At 37.7% G+C, this 19,363-nt stretch overlaps 1 long non-coding RNA gene across 1 annotated transcript in view; it reads right to left on the bottom strand.

The window, feature by feature from the left end:
* Window positions 1–433: 433 nt before the first annotated feature.
* The window catches only part of LOC137637059 (uncharacterized), a 216,779-nt gene continuing 197,849 nt past the window's right edge, over window positions 434–19,363 (bottom strand). The window contains exon 4 of the long non-coding RNA XR_011043362.1: window positions 434–530. This is a non-coding gene — a long non-coding RNA (uncharacterized lncRNA). The remainder of the gene's footprint in view (window positions 531–19,363) is intronic.

Genomic DNA, 19,363 nt, shown 5'->3' on the forward strand with positions numbered 1-19,363 from the left:
TTACTTGCTAAGCTACTACCCTTGTTGGAAAGGCAGGATGCTACAAGCCCAAGGGGCTCCAAGAGGAATAATAGCCCAGTGAGGAAAGAAAACAAGTTAATATACTAGGAAAGAAGTAATGAATAATCAAAATCAAATATTTCAATTTACGAACCCAATTTATCTTATGTAATGAACCCAGTTTAGTCTATATGATATAATTCCTCTAGACATTACAATTATCCAAAGAATACGACAAAAGACACAGGAGAAAATGTGGAAACTAGAAATGACCCAACTCCATCATCAGATATTTCCTGGAGCCTCTAATCGATTATAGGGTTTTTATTATAGTTAAAAACAAGGCGGTAACCTATTGTCCTGCTATACATACCTTATTTAAGCAAATGGTCCTAAAGAACACCAAAAGAAGGCCAATTTGCCAAACCGCGAAACACACAAACACACGTAACTACAAAACAACTTCCTCGTTGCTCTCTCCACAACAACACTGATTGTGGGCACACTACTAGAAGCGTCATATTTGCAATCTGTAAAAAAAAAAAAATTCATTATCATTAGTTACCTCCTTCACAGACAGCTTCACAGCTTACATACTTTCGAATACACCACAATTTACTTTGCTTCCATCTTATCAATTCCAATTCTAATATATAATTACCTACAAGGAAATAAAATCACTTTAAGAAAAGCATTTCTAAAAAAGCTTGACTATTTCAATAACTTGTCTGTATTTCTATGTACGAAATTTTGTAAGAAATAAAATATTAGGTATTATCATATACTAAATATGATGTGTATGTATATATGTGTGTTATTGGGAAAGCAAGCATTAAGTCAGACCACAAAACAATCAACTTGCATTCAGGCAAGGGCCATTTTTTACCATTAACAGATAAAATTGTTATATTAAACTATAATATCGAGCTTTCAAAAAGTCACATGATAATTGAGTCGTATTATGCCAGTTGGAGACATTCATTCTATGTATCAGAAACCATATTTTTCCATACAAACTACACATAATTATGTATGTTTGGAGTCTTAAATAATACTTGCAATATCGTACTTCTCAATGGGAATGTTTAACAGAAAAGAACGAAATTCAAAAGTTAGCCATTGGCCAAGTCAAGCCCTCTGAGGAGACAATATTTTAACACTCAGGAACCCAAGATCAGAAACATTATATACACCTGGTTCCTGAACTTCCTGGTTCTTTATTGCAAAGCTTCTAAGCTTATTCTTATCATTGTTATTAAGTTTATATTACATGTGCCTTAAATAAATTAATATAGTAATGAGATTCACAATCTTTACTTTTATTCCCTTCTACCTTGAAATTAGATAGGATAACACCTTGCTATCATCAGTTTTGGCAACCTATTGTGGTCAGTTTGGATTTCTTAAATTCTTCTTTTATACAAAGTAAACGTCACGTGGTTTCTCCTTCTAGGCAAAGTATTCCAGACCACAATATCCTTCTCTCTCTCTCTCTCTCTCTCTCTCTCTCTCTCTCTCTCTCTCTCTCTCTCTCTCTCATGTAAACCAGTTTCTAACTATATAACTAAATAAGCATTGTAAAACTAGGCACCACACATATTACATAGGCCTACAACTTCTCCACATTTTCATAAACCTTGGATCAGGGTATATAGGCCTATCCGTTAGCAGAGACGCATTATAGCCTATATATATATATATATATATATATATATATATATATATATATATATATATATATATATATATATATATATATATATATATAAAAATCAAAGTAGGCCTATGCATGAGGAGACAGCCCTTCTCGTAATAAAACTCCATTATAGTAAGGATATTTTACTTAATTCACGTTCCTTGCGAATTTACAGTTTAATATCGTCACTCAAGGCTTGTTATTCAACTTTACCAGTAACAAAACCAATGGTTAGAACGCTGTGATTTGCACCAAATTGAACTAAATAATGAATCTCTCTCTCTCTCTCTCTCTCTCTCTCTCTCTCTCTCTCTCTCTCTCTCTCTCTCTCTCTCTCTCTCTCTCTCATTTCTGGTGGGACCATCTATCAAAATATAATAACAGGCCTTTCAAAATTTACTTGCAAGTAACTATAACTTTGCATCAGCAACCAAGGTAAGTCAACACTCCAAAATCAAACCATTGTTCTCTAGTCTTGGGTAATGCCATAGCCTTTGTACCATGGTCTTCCACTGTCTTAGGTTAGAGTTCTCTTGCTTGAGGGTACACTCGGGCACACTGTTCTATCTCATTTCTCTTCGTCTTGTTTTGTTAAAGTTTTCATAGTTTATCTAGGAAATGTTTATTCAAATGTTAGGCCTACAGTTCTTAAAATATTTTATTTTCCCTGTTTCCTTTCTCACTGGGCTATTTTCCCTGTTGGGGCCCATGGAATTATAGCATCCTACTTTTTCAACTAGGGTTGTAGCTTAGCAGGTAATAATAATAATAATAATAATAATAATAATAATAATAATAATAAAATGCTTCTGGCTGGGATGGACTTGAACCTACAATACGCCTCTAAAGGCATGGGTTCGAGTCCTTTCCAGCCAGATGCATTTATCATAAATGAATTTCTAGTGGTTATACATTTCCAAAGGTAGAATTCGATATCAAAAGCCACTCTAGTTGTTAATTATATATATTAGAGTCAATGTTGTGCGTTAAACTGTAGGCCTACAAAGCAAAAGCGTAGCACATCCAAAAGCAAGAAAAAAATCATTGGTATATATGTTACAAAGGGAAGCCTCTGTACCATTGAAATATATTTCAAGATATTCAAATATAAAATGAGATTACATAAAACATTTCAACCGATATATTAAATACAATTTAGTGCTTCTAAAATTAAATACATATGAATATTACTTCGATTGTGGGTCTATTCAACTTCTAGGCAGGCAAGAGAGCCTCTTTAGCTCGTACCAGGGTAAAAACCACGACTCAGATGGTCGAATCTCATATCTTTTTGTGGAGATTTTCGACAGAATAACTATTTAAAGGGTACAGGTGTTCGACAAGGGTGGTTATTCCTCCGAGTTCAGTTGAGTTTCGACCTTATGAGCTCATAGCCACTATAACAATTTTAGCACTTTCTTGCCTTCTGAGCCACGTGTTTTTTTATTTTTTTTTTATTTTTTTTTTAAGTTTAAGGAAAAATGTTCTTAAACGAAATATGGTCTTCAATATATCCGAGACTAATTACAAATAAACAATGACAAATACATTAGTTATAATACATGACGATTACCGTCAGAAATTTCGTAAAAGTTGAGTACTTGAACCAACCCAGAAGGCTGGACACACACACACACTCTCTCTCTCTCTCTCTCTCTCTCTCTCTCTCTCTCTCTCTCTCTCTCTCTCTCTCTCTCTCTCTCTCTCTCTCTCTCTCTCTCTCTCTCTCACACAGTCATATTTGAATCAGCTATTCGATATACGGTCGTATGATTGCAATAAGGTTAATTTTACATAAATTACCAACCACATGAATATAAAGCCTTATTTCGAAGTTCAAAGTTGCAGAAAATGTTTTCAGGTTGAACAGGCTGACATTAAGTCTTTTTATAGCTATAGGCCTACATGAATTGTCTGTTTTAATGTTTGTTTTAAAATATTTACTTTTAATTTTTCATTACTTCTTATATCGTTTATTCATTTCCCTGTTTCCTTTCCTCACTGGGTTATTTTCCCCTGTTGGAGCCCTTAGCCTTATAGCTTCTTGCTTTTCCAACTAAGACTGTAGCTTGCTTGGCAAGTAATAATAATAACAACACCCCTCTCCCGAAAAAAACCCAAGGAAAAGCGATTTTTTTCTGAAGACATAAGAAAATGAGAAATAATCTCATAGTTACCCCTAAACTGGTTTTCTTTGATGAAACTAACAATAGAAAACGACTTCGACCAATTTTTGAGAGGTAGACTAAAAATATTACGCAATTACTAATGATATTTCTTATTTTTACTATGAACATTTGGCACATCACCCAACATGCAATGATATATGTTATACAGGTAGGGTTGCATTGACGACCATGGGGGCGTTATGGAGGCTGGAGATGAATTCTACACGTATCACGGCATTCTGTTAGGTTAGGCCAGAGGAAGACTTTTAGCAAAGAAAAAAAAAATAAAAAATTGGCAAAAATCAGCTCTACAAAGTGGAGCCTAGCCTTAAGCCACATTAGACACAATGTGATATGTGCAAGTCTAAGAACTGGTGGCCTTTATGGTATGATGAGAAGCAACCCAACACGTTCACTTGTTCACTTCCTTAGAATAACAGAGAGAGAGAGAGAGAGAGAGAGAGAGAGAGAGAGAGAGAGAGAGAGAGAGAGAGAGAGAGAGAGAGAGAGAGAGAGAGAGAGAATTCCTACACCATAGTATACCCCATATTTTAAGAATCACGAGAGAGAGAGAGAGAGAGAGAGAGAGAGAGAGAGAGAGAGAGAGAGAGAGAGAGAGAGAGTGTCCTATACCTCAGCATACATCAAATATTTTGAGAATCACGAGAGAGAGAGAGAGAGAGAGAGAGAGAGAGAGAGAGAGAGAGAGAGAGAGAGAGAGAGAGAGAGAGAGAGAGAGAGAGAGATTCCTATATCTCAGCATACATCAAATATTTTGAGAATCACGAGAGAGAGAGAGAGAGAGAGAGAGAGAGAGAGAGAGAGAGAGAGAGAGAGAGAGAGAGAGAGAGATCCTCTTACCACCATAATACCTTAATCATGAAAACAATTGAATGCAAAATTTCTCAGTATCTTTCAACAAATAATTGTCCTTATCATTTACTTCCTGAATATAATCAACTTAGATAAACTTAATTTTTGGCCAATAATTGCAACCATTATCAAATATTTTATTTTGGTAAGACTTCCTTCCTTTATAAATAGTCAATTTTGTTTGGTCACAGGTCTGTGCATCTTCTGTTATCATATCCCATTGAACATTCTTAACCAATTGAGGAGATCTCCATCTAACTACGTCATGAGTGTTATCAAGAAATTCTACATTAATCATATGTGATTTTCCCTTTCCTCAAGAGGCTGTAGAAACTCCAAGATTAATCACTATGTTCAATATTGTAGTTATTATCAGATTTACCAACTCACTAAATGATTTTGTCAGGATTTTTCAGCCTTATCTGTTCCAGAGTGTCAAATCTTGATAATATTTATAAGTATAATTCATACTCTATTTTCCTCCCTAAATAAATAAATAAAACACATTTAAAACAAATTGTTTTATTCCCATGCTGTATCCAACGAATGTTTCAATTAACGTTAAAAGTGGATGAATATAGGCGTTTTTCTTTCTGCATTCTGGAATATGATACATTCCTAAGACATCAGGACTAAGAGAAGGAACTAGTAATAGTTTTGTAACAAAATGAAAAACTGTTTTCAATGTCTACATGTATCAAAGATTCTACTATCTTGGATTCTATATTTAAATATATCTTTTCCTCTTCACAAAACTCATTAACTTGAACCAAGAGTGATGGAGTACCTGCAAGTACGATATATTTTCCCATGACGGGCAGGTGCCAAGTGAGTGTGCCGGTTGCAGAGAGCAACTGTCATTAATCTGTACCTCAGGACGCAATAAACCACATGCCTCCACCACCGTGTATCTCTTGTCCCACCTTGACATCCAATATAGCGCAGTAATTCTCAAGAACCTCCGTGACCCTCACCATGCCCTTCCAGCGCCGCTCAACGCGGTCCACCCCAAGGGCCGCATGCCCCGTCATACCCCTTGGGCTCGTCCCTGCCCTGCAAGAAGCCAGGCAGGCCATGGCGGCACAGCAACAAATGATCAACATCCTCCAAGACCGGCTTACGACACATGCTACCCCTGCACCTCGTGTCCCTGCGTCCGCAACCCAGGAGAAGTGTGAAATTGAGCTGAAGCCCCCCGCATTCAGGTCCTGGAGGAGGTCGATGGAATGGTGGATCGAATTGTGCAGACTACCACCCCACGAGGTCGTCCACCACATCAGGCTATACTGCACACCCCTCTACAACGAGCGCTGGACGCCAGATTCACTTCACAGGAATGAACTAACCTCACCGCTACGGAAGCCATGGATTTTATTCGTGATATTGTGTTACGCTCTACAAACCGTGCTGTGTTATGGTCGGAGTTTTTCCATGCGATACAAGGCCCAGGAGAAAGTGTTAGTGATTATTTTTTAAAGTGTTCTCAAAAGGCCACCGATTGCAATTTCCAGTGCCCTCAGTGTCAGTGTAATCTAGCCGAATATATGTTATTACCTAAGTTAATGGTGGGCCTAAGTGATGAGGCTATGCGTCACCATGTGTACCAATGTAGCAACATCAATAGTGTTAGTCCCCTTAGGGCCGGTTGCTGTGCTTACAAGGCGGCCTGCGTCGACGCCGCTGCGTGCCAATGCAATTGGAGGGAAACTGCTTGTGCGGCCGGCAGCAAGACACCCGAGGCAGATCATCCGAATGCAACCGTTGCTGGCACAGGTAGGGGTCCCCCACCCCCTCCCTGCGAGATCTGCGGCAGCCGCCATGCCTCTGGCAGAGCCTCATGCCCCGGGTGCTGCAAGCAGGGCCACTATTACAAATGCTGCAGAAAATCACAGGCAAAATCAACAGGATCCCCGACAGACGTGTCTAGTGTCTCGGAGCAGCAGTAGGCCCCAGATGTACGGCATGCAGGACCACCAGCGTGTGGATGCACCCTGATGCCTACCAAGCACTGCACCCACTGCCTTGTGGACAGCCCTTGGGTGGGTTAAGGCTACGGGAGTAAACCCCAAACGAAAAATCTGTGCGCGGAGTACCACATAAGGCGGTTTCCTGAAATACTTGGTTTTCCGGCATATCCCTGCAACCCAATTCTGCTGTCAGTCGTCCTGAATCGTTCATGCCACTGACATGAGTTGAGGAGGGCCAAGATGTGGTTGTGGGAAGAGCGCACCCCCACAGCCACAATAATCCTTTCTCTGCGCTAGCACACTGCTTCGTTCACTTTCACCACCCTTTCTCATCCTCACCACCAACCAACAAAAGTCCCCCGGCGACAGGATAGGGTAACGGTGACAGGTCGAGAATGCGGCTGGAAGTCATCAGCCTGAGTCCTGCACGTGGGCGGCACTGGAGTGATGGTCGTTGGAGAGATGGCATGAAACAGGTCTATTCCTCGGCAGCTTCCAGTGCAACTGAGCAGCCAGAAATGGAGACCCCACTGCTCACCCCTGGCAGGGAAGGGTTTAGAAAAGGTAACCTAAACATTGGCTGATTCACTACCACCCGGGTGGATAACCGCATCCACCAAGACATTCCTTACTGCGGTCAAAATAGAAGAAAAATACCCCTTAACATTGCCACCTGGAATGTTCGCACACTAATTGATAGTGATGAAAATGACAGACCACACCGCAGGACAGCTCTTGTCGCCCACGCACTGCAAAGATACAACATTGACATAGCTGCCTTAAGTGAAACTCGTCTTTCAGAAGAGGACACCCTAACAGAGGTAGGAGAAGGATACACATTCTTCTGGAAAGGTTATCCAGCAAATGAACGCAGAAATCATGTGTCTGTTTTGCAGTGAAAACAAAACTGCTAAGTAAAATCCCAGACTCACCAGCTGGCATCTCGGAGAGGTTGATGTCCAGGCGCATCCCACTTGCAAAAGGTCGTTATGCCACTCTCCTGAGTGCTTACGCTCCTACACTGGACAGTGAAGATGAGACAAAAGACTCTTTCTATGAATTATTAGACTCAGCCATTAACCAAACTCCAAGGGAAGATAAACTGATCCTCTTAGAACTCTTTAATGCCAGAGTGGGAAGGGAACACCACATCAGGGGAGGCGCCATCGGTCATCATGGTGTTGGTAATATGAATAGCAATGGACTCAGATTGCTCTCCTTATGCTCAGAACACAACCTAGTCATTACCAACACCCTTTTTCAGCTCAAAAACAAGCACAAAACTTCGTGGATGCACCCAAGGTTAAAACACTGGCACTTGATTGACTAAGTCATAATAAAAAAGCGAGACCAGCAAGATGCCGTCCAGACCCGTGCAATGAGAGGTGCCGAGTGCCACACAGATCACAATCTAATACGTGCTAAGCTCAAGCTAACCATCCGTCCTCCTCTTTCTCACAAACCTTCCTCAAAGAAATTAATCATTCCTGCTTTGAAAGACACCTCTACTTGGAACAACTACCGTCATGGGATAGCAAGAAAGCTGGCTGAGATCCCTAACATTGATCCAAACAACATCGACAATGAGCTTGACTCTGAGTGGACAAAACTGAAAACTATAATTCAGGAAAATGCAGAAGAAACCCTTGGCTTCTCCACAGGATGTCATCAAGATTGGTTTGATAACAACGCTGATGGTATACATGACCTAATCACAGCAAAAAATAAAGCGCATGATGCATGGCTCTCACAACCTACTTCTGTAGCTGTCAAAGAAAACTTCCAACAGCTAAGATCAGAAGTGCAGAAAATACTCAGAGATATGGAAAATAACTGGTGGAATGACCGTGCAAAAGAAACTCAATCATACGCAGATGCAAATGATCAACATGGTTTCTACAACTCTATTAAAATCTTATATGTCCCAACGAAAAGTAGTATAACTCCTGTTCGCTCTATAGAAGGAAACCTCCTAAAAAACAAACAGGAGATAATAGATCGCTGGGCACAACATTTCAGCTTGATCCTTAACCAACGAAATCCTGTAGAGCCTAATATCCTCAACAACATCCCTGATGTCCCTCACTCAGAAATCCTAGATACCAACCCCACTTTCCCAGAAACTATACAAGCAATAAGGGCCATGAAAAACAACAAAAGCCCCGGCCCTGATGGTCTACCAGCTGAACTATTCAAGGAGGGGGCTACTTACTCCAACAACTCCACAACCTTATTCTCTCTATTTGGAACATGGAAGAAGTCCCCCATGAGTGGCTTGTCTCAGACATTGTCACCATCTACAAACGTAAAGGGGACCGTTCCCTCTGTGACAATAGCAGAGGAATCACCTTGCTCGGCTTTGCAAGTAAAATCCTGGCAAGAATAATGCTTGCAAACTTTGCAAACACATTTCAGAAAATGTACTACCAGAGACGCAATGTGGCTTTCGTAAAGAACGCAGCACTTGTGACATGATATTCTTGGCCCGACAACTACAAGAGAAATGCCATGAACAAAACTGTGATCTTCACATAGCCTTTATCAATCTAACAAAGGCCTTCGACACAGTGAACAGAGACCTTTTATGGACTGCTCTCTCTAAATTTGGAGTACCTCCAAAATTCCTTAACATTCTAAGAAATTTACACAATGATATGCAAGCCTGTGTAAGTATGGGTGGTAGTAACTAATTCCGTCAAAAGTCATCTTATATCGACAAAATCTGATTTTTCTTCCATTTAGAAAACATATTTTCAAACTTTAAATTTTTCACCCCAATGAGTATTTCTCATGCCTTTCATTTAACATATCTATTATTTCTTGCTTAACAGATTGAGTAAAAGTACTTGCATTAAGTTTCACAGAAGTCATTTCCAAGGATATGATTCTTTTTCTTCCCACAAGTTTTCTTCTAACATGTTTAATAAAAAAAACATTGGTATGCATAATAAAACACAAATCTAAAGTAAATGTATTATATTTTCCAATAAACAAATAATATACAATCATAGACAACAGTACTGTATACTGTATAACATTATTGAAGAAATTATTATTATTACTACTACTACTTCCTAAGCTACAACCTTAGTTAAAAAAGCAAGATGCTATAAGCCCAGGGGCCCCAACAAGGAGAATAGCCCAGTGAAGAAAGTTAACAAGGAGTAGCCTTTAAACCTTTAAGAGTACAGATGATGAAATTTTTATATTAAAACAGAAAATGGAATACAGAGAAAACAAAAAGAACTACGGAATATGCATGGTATAAAATTGAAAAATAAATATAAACAGAAATGAATACACTTGCTATAAAATGTATGATTGGGTACCAAGGCAAGAAGTATGAAGATATGAGAGGTATACGTGAGAAGGGAGTTTCTGAAAACTATACTAAAGAGTGGTACAGGATATGTTACAGAGGCAGTCACATAAATAAGAATCTTTGATAGAAGTAGAAAAGTGTCTAAGGTGAGAGTTGGTCTACACTAAAGGCAGTCACACTAGCAAAACTTTCATCTAATTTCTGTTTTGACGACCACTTTCTGGTGTCTTCGTCTCATATTCTGAAAATGACAGTGATCAAATTCCACCCACCACTAGCAGACTTTATTGTTTATGCATTTCAAATAATCAAAAGGAATAGAGATTGGAACAGTTTTTGGTTGAAGAAATAAAGGAGACTATGGTTGTGTAAATAAGATTATGAACAGGCTAGAAGTAAGCTATTCCTACCCTAGTTTGAACTGTTATAGACTTTGTATACTAAATTTTAAATGTGTGAGCACGTCTTCAACCCCTGAATTAAAACAGGACATGCTAACTTAGAAGGAAACCTTTAATATTAACTGTTAAAAGGTATATATACTTGTTTCAACAATGAGGCAGTTTGTTTATAAGTTATGACAACAACATATAAGGTAGGAACATTACCTTATTTTATAATTTGATAAAAATACTCTGAAAAAGTTCACGGACAATTAGCTAGTGTGACAGCACTTTAAGGATTAGCATCTAGTCCCTACACCTTTGACCCGGTGATTAACGTCATCACGTCAGCTATAAGGGAAACTGAAAGGAAAGTTCACATTCGCTGCAAACGCAGTTGTCAGAGGTGTCAAATCAAGGAAATGAAGGAAATAATAAAATGAAAGAGTATATTTATTACAAGGGGTAGACAATAAAAGGAATTGATGAGGGCGCATCAGAAAACTGAACTCATAATGTAGGGGTAATGGGTGGAAAAGACGACAATGTCAAAGGGTAAACACAAAAAAATATCTTGGTGTAGGAACAAGATTACAGTCAAGTACTGTACTGAACTAACTCTTACTCCAGGAGTTACCCCAGGGTCTACCGCTATTGAGGGCCATAGGAAAATCAAGAACTTAATAAAGGAAATAAAATAAATTTGGGAGGGATCTCAACATGGGGAGGAGAAGCATAGATATTCAGGAAATGCAATGTGGTTAGGGAGACCTAACAGCTGTTAGGGATATAAAGTATATGAAGAATTAAAGTAAAAAAAAAATGAGACATTGGAACAATTAAAGTAGTTCTTAAATTATCTGAATGAAGAAAATAACTTGATATTGTATAATAAAGGGTCTCGTTGAGCTTTCAAAACAAGTGATTTACTAAAAGTAGGTCACCACAAAGCTGACAAAAGAAGAAGAAATTTGTTGATTCCCGAGCAGCGGGAAAACAATACTGTAACAACAATATAAAAGAAAGAGATACGGTAGCGTAAAAAAATAAGAGAAATAAGACTATCCGAGTTATATAAAGTATTAGAAACAGCTGTAGAAATGGCTGAGGACACCTTGAAAAACTAGAATGTATCAAATCAGCTACTTGCAAGAGATTGAATGGTAAGTCTAAATAATGAAGTAACTACAGTACTTGTCTTGGAAAGTACCATACCAGCACAAAAGTGAGAAAAATATATTACCATAATTACTACTACTTGCTGAGCTACAACCCAAGTTGGAAAAGCAGGACGCTATAAACCCAAGGGATCCGACATGTAAAAATAGCCTATTGAGGAAAGGAAGTAAGGAAATAAACTGCAAGAGAAGGTTAAGAACAACAACAGTAGAACAAATTGTTAACATATAAACTATAAAAAACTCAAAATTCAAAATAACAATAGGGAGGGAAAATAAGATAGAATAGTGTGCCCAAAATGTACCCTCAAGCTAGAGAACTTTAACCCAACACAGTGGAAGACCATGGTACAGAGGCTATGGCACTACCCAAGACTATATACAGATGAGCGACTTCAAATCTTTAAGAGTAAGGGCTTGCATGTGGCTATATAGAATTACTTTATTAATGATGTACACGTTTAGTTCAGTACAGTACTATGTCAAAAAATGACTAATCATAGCAGGAAGTCTTCGATGCCAGAAATCTATCAAGAGGAGCAAATGTGGAAGAGAAATGTGGATCACCTAGTATTGATTCTGCAAAAGGAGTCTAAAAATGTTAATGTATGTTCAAGGATAAAAAGCAAGTTTGAGAGAGGAAAATTTAAATGGGTTAATAATAATTGAAAGATATGATTCAGAAAATTGATGAACTGAATGATGAATGGGAAAAATTAAGGGAAAAATTATAATGACAAGAATCAAAGCTATAGAAGACCAGGAAACTGAGTTGGAGCATAATTGGTCATCCATTTAGGAATTGAAAAATCAATAAAGAAAAATAAGAACAATAGGAAATCTAAGCTTACAAGTGGATAAGAACAATAGGAAATCTAAGCTTACAAGTGGACAAAAACTCTTGGAAAAACAGACAGAAACTGAAAGAACTAGCAGCCAATGTAATATTAAACTTGATAGACGATGAGGAGAAAATGAAAACTATATAAAATGGTACACCATGTGTAGTAAAAGTAAGTTTGCAAAGCCAGACACGAATGAGGAAGGATGAGGCAAAATGACAAGCAAGGGGTATAGGGCTACCAAATAGGACGATAGGAATTTCTTGATGAAATTATAAGACCAAGAAAATTCATAGGGAATAAATTACAAGGTACAGTACTTATCTGGAGAGGAACAAGTTGCAAGTTTGTACATGAGAGAAGGCCATACCATACGGGTCAAAGTAGTTGTGAGAATAAGGTGTTTTTCTGGTACAGTACTATAAAGAAAGAAAACAGATAGCTTTCTGAAAGCAGTTAGGAGAGTGCAAGCACAAAGCTATTTTATTACTGTGGCTAAAGAGGAAACAAAAAACCCAAGAATATGAAGTGGCTAGGGAGAAGGAAAGCCAAAAGAAGAGAAACACAAGATATAAGAACTACAAAAAACAAGTTTCTTTCTACGATAGCGAGTAGAGAACTTCTTGGCAGGATTCCAACATATTAATGGGTTTAAAAAACAAGGATAACGGGAAACAGAGATATACAGTATATACCTATTTTAAAGGTGGTGTTGAATGCGTGTTAACATAAGATATTGAATGACAAATACCAAAAAAGATAAACAGTGAAAAATTAACCTTTAATAAATGAGCATAACTTATTAGTCAATAGAATAAGTAATGAAATCTGAGATAGCCTAAATGTTAAAAGCCTAAAACGTAAAGTGATTAAAGTTGAAAGCGTTCAATGTAAGGTGGTTAATGGTGGAAGCATATTGCAAGGTATCAGCGAATAAGCTGTCAAATGATAGGATGATATGCTATGTAAAAGGAGTAAGTTCATGAATACTAGTGCTAGATGTTTAAACAGAACTGAACTGGAAAATACAAAAAACTGGTACAGTACTGTATTAAAGTAGACTATTTAGTTATAAAGAATAAAAACAAAGAGGAAATAATCACAATACACAGCTTATAGTTACAAATAAGCTAGATTGCACTAGAATAAAATGCAAAAAGAAATGTTCAAGAGAGTCAATTTATGAAACAAGAAGGTACCACCGCCAAATTCCAACTCGAAAAGAGGAATGAAGATCAATCTTCTAAAAATACAGAGAAAGTTGATATAATCATACATTGCTAGAGAAGACGCTAAGAAGCAGGGATGTAGTACAGTAAGGAATACAATAGAAAGGGTTTATAAGAATGGAGGGGTTACTGATGCAGCCTTTTGGGGACTGAAAGAAAGACGGAGAGTTCTTGAGAACTCGGGTACAGTATAAAAAGAGGTTGAAAATGGTTGTAGGCGGGGCCAAAAGGGACATTGAAAAGAGAAGTGCATTGATTGTCCTATACATCCACTACGTAATCTAGTAAATAGCGTTAAAAATTCAGGGGGAAAAGGTGCGGTGCAATAAAGAATCAATGATTAACAAAATTGATGAAACAATATGGGAAAAACAAGAGAAGGAAATGAAATGGGAGGGAAATCCAAATAGATCACAGGTCAAGAAATAAGCTGCGCTTTATATGGGGACGAAAGGAAAAAACCTGTATGTATTTAAACAGATTTACAGCTAATCATGATAAACTTTCAGTAAGTAGCAACGTTTTGCACAAATCATATAGGAAAACTGTGGTTGAGTACTTTACTTGATAGAGTTCACATCAAGAAATAGAGAGAAGACAATTTAATGGGAATGGTATCAGAATCTCAACACAGCATAGGGAAAAAGAGGAAATACTCAGAATATCAGTGGTCGTGAAATGATTTTTCAGAAAACTGTGAAAGGGGAAAAGTATAAGATGAAAAAAAAAAAAAAACTTAGCAGAACAGAACACTGGAGCAACCAAAACAATGTTTTGAACAACATCTGAATGAAAAAATAACAGGATGTTAGTATGATGGACGACCACAGATTAGCATCGGAAACATTTCTAGCGGAAAAAATTCCATCGCTGACCAATACATGAAAACAAGCAAAAAGAAATGTACGGAACAACATAAGAGGTAAAACTGACTATGCCAACAGAAAGGAAAGGAGTACGTTAAAATGCTAAAACCCAAAATTAGCCTAATATATATTGGAGAAGGTGCTAGATACAACTCATGCAATTTATCAGAGCTGACGACAACAGAAGCATTTTTTATAACGAGATGATTATAAGAAAATTAACTGGCAAAGAGGAATACAGTACACTACAGCACATATTTGTGAAATTTGAGATGCGTGTGACAAATAAACATTGCAATGTTAGACTGGAAATAGTTGCAAGTGATTAAAAAGAATTCAAGGTATATATTAGGGGCTATTAAGCGTCAAACGAGTCGTGTGCTGTCATAGCAATGAAATAAAGAGTTAAGAAAGTGACTATCTACTGTTCAGTTAATGCTGTATAAAAGGTCCCCGCAGTTGGTGATTAAGGTTAGAAATATGTGCCAGAAGTAACAGATGGTGCCACTAATCAGAGGACTAAAGGAGAACTCTAACCCAAGACAGTGGAAGACCATGGTACAGATGCTATGGCACTACTCAAGACTAGAGAAATATGGTTTGATTTTAGAGTGTCTTCCTAGAACAGCTGCTTACTATAGCTAGAGAGTCTCTTCTACCGTTACCAAGAGGAAAGTAGCCACTAAACAATTAGACTGCAATAGTTAACCCCTTCAGGGCAGAAGAACTGTTTGGTAATCTCAGTGTTGTCAGGTGTATGAGGCTAGAGGAGAATGTGTAAGGCCAGACTATTCTGTGTGTGTGTCAGCAAAGATGAAATGAGCTGTAATCAGAGAGAGGGATCCAATATAGTAAATAAGATGAATCTGAAAATGGAACTGCTTTAAGGATTAGCTTCTAGCCCCTACATCTTTGACCCTTTGATTAACGTCATCACGTTAGCTATAAGGGAAGCTGAAAGGAAAGTTCACATTCCCTGCAAATGCAAAGTTGTCATAAGTATCAAATCAAGGAGATAAAGGAAACAAGAAAATGAAAGTGTATATGTATTACAGTGACTTCAAGGGGTAGATAATAGAAGGAATTGATAAGGGCACATCAGAAAACTGAACCCTTATGTAGGGGTAATGGTGGAAAAGACGACGATGTCAAGGGGTAAAAACGGTTTGGTTTTTCATTGTGTTTCAGCGTTTTTGACATTTTTCTGGTGTTTTACTTCGGTTTCTGGCTTACTTTTGAGTATAATTCCTCCTTTTTGGACGTTTTTTCATTGTTTCTGCGTGTCCGGAAGTTATCTCAGTGTTTTTCGTCGTTTTCAGACGTATTTTGAGTATACTTTTTCTTTTTCAGACATTTTTCCATTGTATTTCACCGTTTTCAGATATTTTTTTGGTGCTTTTCGTAGTTTTCAAGCGTATTTTTGCTCGTATTCTGACTTTTCTCATTGTGTTTCAGCGTTTTTGGACTTTAGCTCAGAGTTTTTCATCTTAATCGGACGTATTTCCGAGTATTTGACTGTTTTCGGACATTTTTTGTTTGTAATTTGTCGTTTTCGGGAGTTTTTTTAATGGTATTCCGGCCTTTTCGGACATTTAATTGTGTTTTTCGTCGTTTTCGGAAGTATTTTTGGGTTTCTCAACATTTATCAAGGCTTTTTTGGTGATTTTTGTCATTTTCGGACTTATAATAGTTTTTTATCTCCATTTCCGTTTTTTGTGTGTAATTCGTCATTTTTGTAAGTTTTTCATTGTTTTTCGACGTTTTCATACGTTTTTTCATTGTTTTTTGTAGTTTGAGCGTATTTTTGTTTAACACCATTTTCGGACGTTTCGTGTGTGTAATTCGTCATTTTTGGACATCCTTCCCTTGTGTTTGGGTTTTTTTCAGACGTTTTTTCAGTGTTTTTCGTCGTTTTCGGATGTATTTTTGTTTTTCACCCTTGTCTGATGGTCTAGGAGTAATTTCTCGTTATCGGTCGTTTTTTCATTGTGTTTCAGCATTTACCGACATTTTCTCGGTGTTTTCAGACAATTACGTGTTTTTCACCTTTTTCGGAAGTTATTTGTATAATGTCACTTTCGCACATTTTTTTTTTTCATTGTTTCAGCATTTTCGGACATTTCCTCCATGATTTTCAACTTACTCGGACGTATTTCTTGGGTTTTTCACCGTTTTTGGACATTGTTTGTAATTCGTCGTTTTCAGTGGTTTTTTTTCGTTTTTTCTCGACGTTTCTGGACGTATGTTAAATTTGTCGTTTTCAGACATTTTTTCATCGTGTTTCTGCGTTTTCGGACGTATTCTCAGTGTTTTTCGTTGTTTTCGGAATCATTTTTAGGTTTTCACTGTTTCAGGCATTTATTGTGTATTAATCATCATTTTCCGACGTTTTTTCATAGTGTTTCGGCGTTTTTGCATGGTTTCTCGGTGTCTTTCATTGTTTTCAAACTTTTTTCACTGTCTTCGGACATTTACTCATTTTTCGTCGTCTCCAAACGTATTTTTGGGTATTTCACAGTTTTCAGACTTTACTTGTGTGTAATTTGTCATTTTCTGACTTTTTCCATTATGTATCAGTGTTTTCAAATGTTTTTTCAGTGTTTTCCATCGTTTTCGATCGTATTTTTGTGTATTTTCACCGTTTTGGGATTTGATTTCTGTGTAATTTGTCGTTTTTGGGCGATTTTACCAATGTGTTCCGGTGTTTTCTGTTACCTTTGAGAAACAATATTCTAATGAGCATGTAATATCCAAAAACCCTCAAGGAGGAATAGGCTGAAAGTGTTCTCAGTATATTGATCATAAGAAGAAAACCAAGAACCTGTTAAGGTTATCAGGAATAATGGCAGTAAGACCACAGTCTTCTTCTTCTTGGGGTATTAAAGCCAACACTTGTTGTTGGCACGGGCCTTTCCCATGCCAACAACAAGTGTTGGCTTTGATACCCCAAGAAGAAGAAGACTGTGGTCTTACTGTCACTACTCCTGATAACCTTAACAGAAGTTCTTGGTTTTCTTCTTATGATCAATATACTGAGAACACTTTCAGCCTATTCCTCCTTGAGGGTTTTTGGATATTACATGCTCATTAGAATATTGTTTCTCAAAGGTGACACAGTCTGAGGGTATACTGGTAGGAAGGGGAGTACTGAAATGAATGAACATGCAGGATCTAACCATGTTAATTGATTTTAATGGTAAAATATAAACCATAACACCAGGTATTAATGGATTAAGTGTTAAAATTAGATAAACTTTTATGTAAAAGGAACAAGCATGTGGGATTTAGCATCATGGCTAGGAATGCTAAATGTTTAAGATGATGGATTGGACTAGAGAATGGAGAAAAGTTGGTACTGTGTTGGACTGTGGAATGGTTAGGGAAGAGGTCCAAAGCCCAGTTAAACAGAGAAGGCTAGTGAAAAGCTAACCATCTGAATAAGGGATATATATATGCTAAAACCATGTATAGTATCCTGAACGTTACCGCATCAAGGAAATGTGAGTTTAAAGAAACAAGTCCAGTAGGTGAAGATGGGTACTTTTAAATGACCAGGCCTAGTGAGGAAGAGGCACATGTTACATAGAGGAAGTAAGTAGGCATCTTTTGAGTAACAAAAGAGAAGGTGAAGAGCTAAGGAGATTAACATAAGAGCTGTGGTGAGCATTAAGAATTTTGAATGCAATGAGAGATAGGGATGAAATTAGGACATCAAATAAATTGGAAGAGAGTACCCCATATTCATTATAGGTGACCTAAATGGCCACATTGAATGTCGTCATGTAAATATCAACAAGCATCACCAAGGATACAGCAGTAGAAAAATGAACGAAGAAAAACTAAGGGATTTTGACGAAGGAAAAATCTATTTCTGGGGAGAGACCTATGTCGCCCGGTGAAAAGGTCCTTCTTGTCACTTTTCTGATATGAATAACTTCCAAATATACCAGAGAAAGTTAAAGCATGGAATGCAGAGGTTACTACCCTCGCGCAAGCACTCCTAAGGGCGTCGTGTATAAAGAAAGGGCGTGTGAAAGCCACTATTCACAGGTCGTCTTCCATTTAGAATATTCCTTTGTCAATATACACAAGTGGGGTGTGCCGACACAGCGGTCCTAACTATATCAACCTGAGCCACCCCACCGACGCCCGACACCAGCGCCATCTGTCATCCTTCTTTTTGGACACGAGTAGTGTACTACCCCCTTTGCTTGTGCTGTGATTTAGCATTTTTTTGGACTGTTTTCCACCATGGCTGAAGCTCTCCTTACCCCTGCACCAATGTTAAGTACCCTAGATTAATTTTTCAATATCAGTGCCTTGGTATTCACGCCTTTCTTGGCGTTTTAGCGTGTTTTTGTTTGTGCGGTCTGCGGCTTAGGCAGCCATTAGCGCGTCCTCAACGCATTGTTTACATCACGCATCGTTTACATTGCATTTGGGTATATTTATATTTCTCATGTTCAGGATCATTTCTAGTTTTATTATTATTAGTCTTTGAACCTACTTGTTATGATTTATTTCGTTTTCAACATGAGTCGCTCCGAGTCCGATTTTATTGTTGACGTTAGCAAAGAATAGCGCTCGGCCATTAGTTGTTACTTGTATGTTTTCGTGACATTTTTTTTTTACTTTCACTTTCATTACTCTGGAAGGATTTCCTTTCCTACATGGCCATCTTCGTCTCTTCTTTGCTGACTAGTCTACATGAGACCTAGTTTTAAGTCCTTTGTACTTCTACGGACCGGTTTGTTTTTACATGTGTTTTATGATTTTTACCTTACTAGGGTTCATGTTTTTTACTAGGATTGAGTATAGTAACCTAACGAGAGGGGCTGG

This window comes from Palaemon carinicauda, unplaced genomic scaffold (genome assembly GCF_036898095.1).
Source record: "Palaemon carinicauda isolate YSFRI2023 unplaced genomic scaffold, ASM3689809v2 scaffold51, whole genome shotgun sequence".
In the NCBI taxonomy this organism is placed as follows: domain Eukaryota; kingdom Metazoa; phylum Arthropoda; class Malacostraca; order Decapoda; family Palaemonidae; genus Palaemon; species Palaemon carinicauda.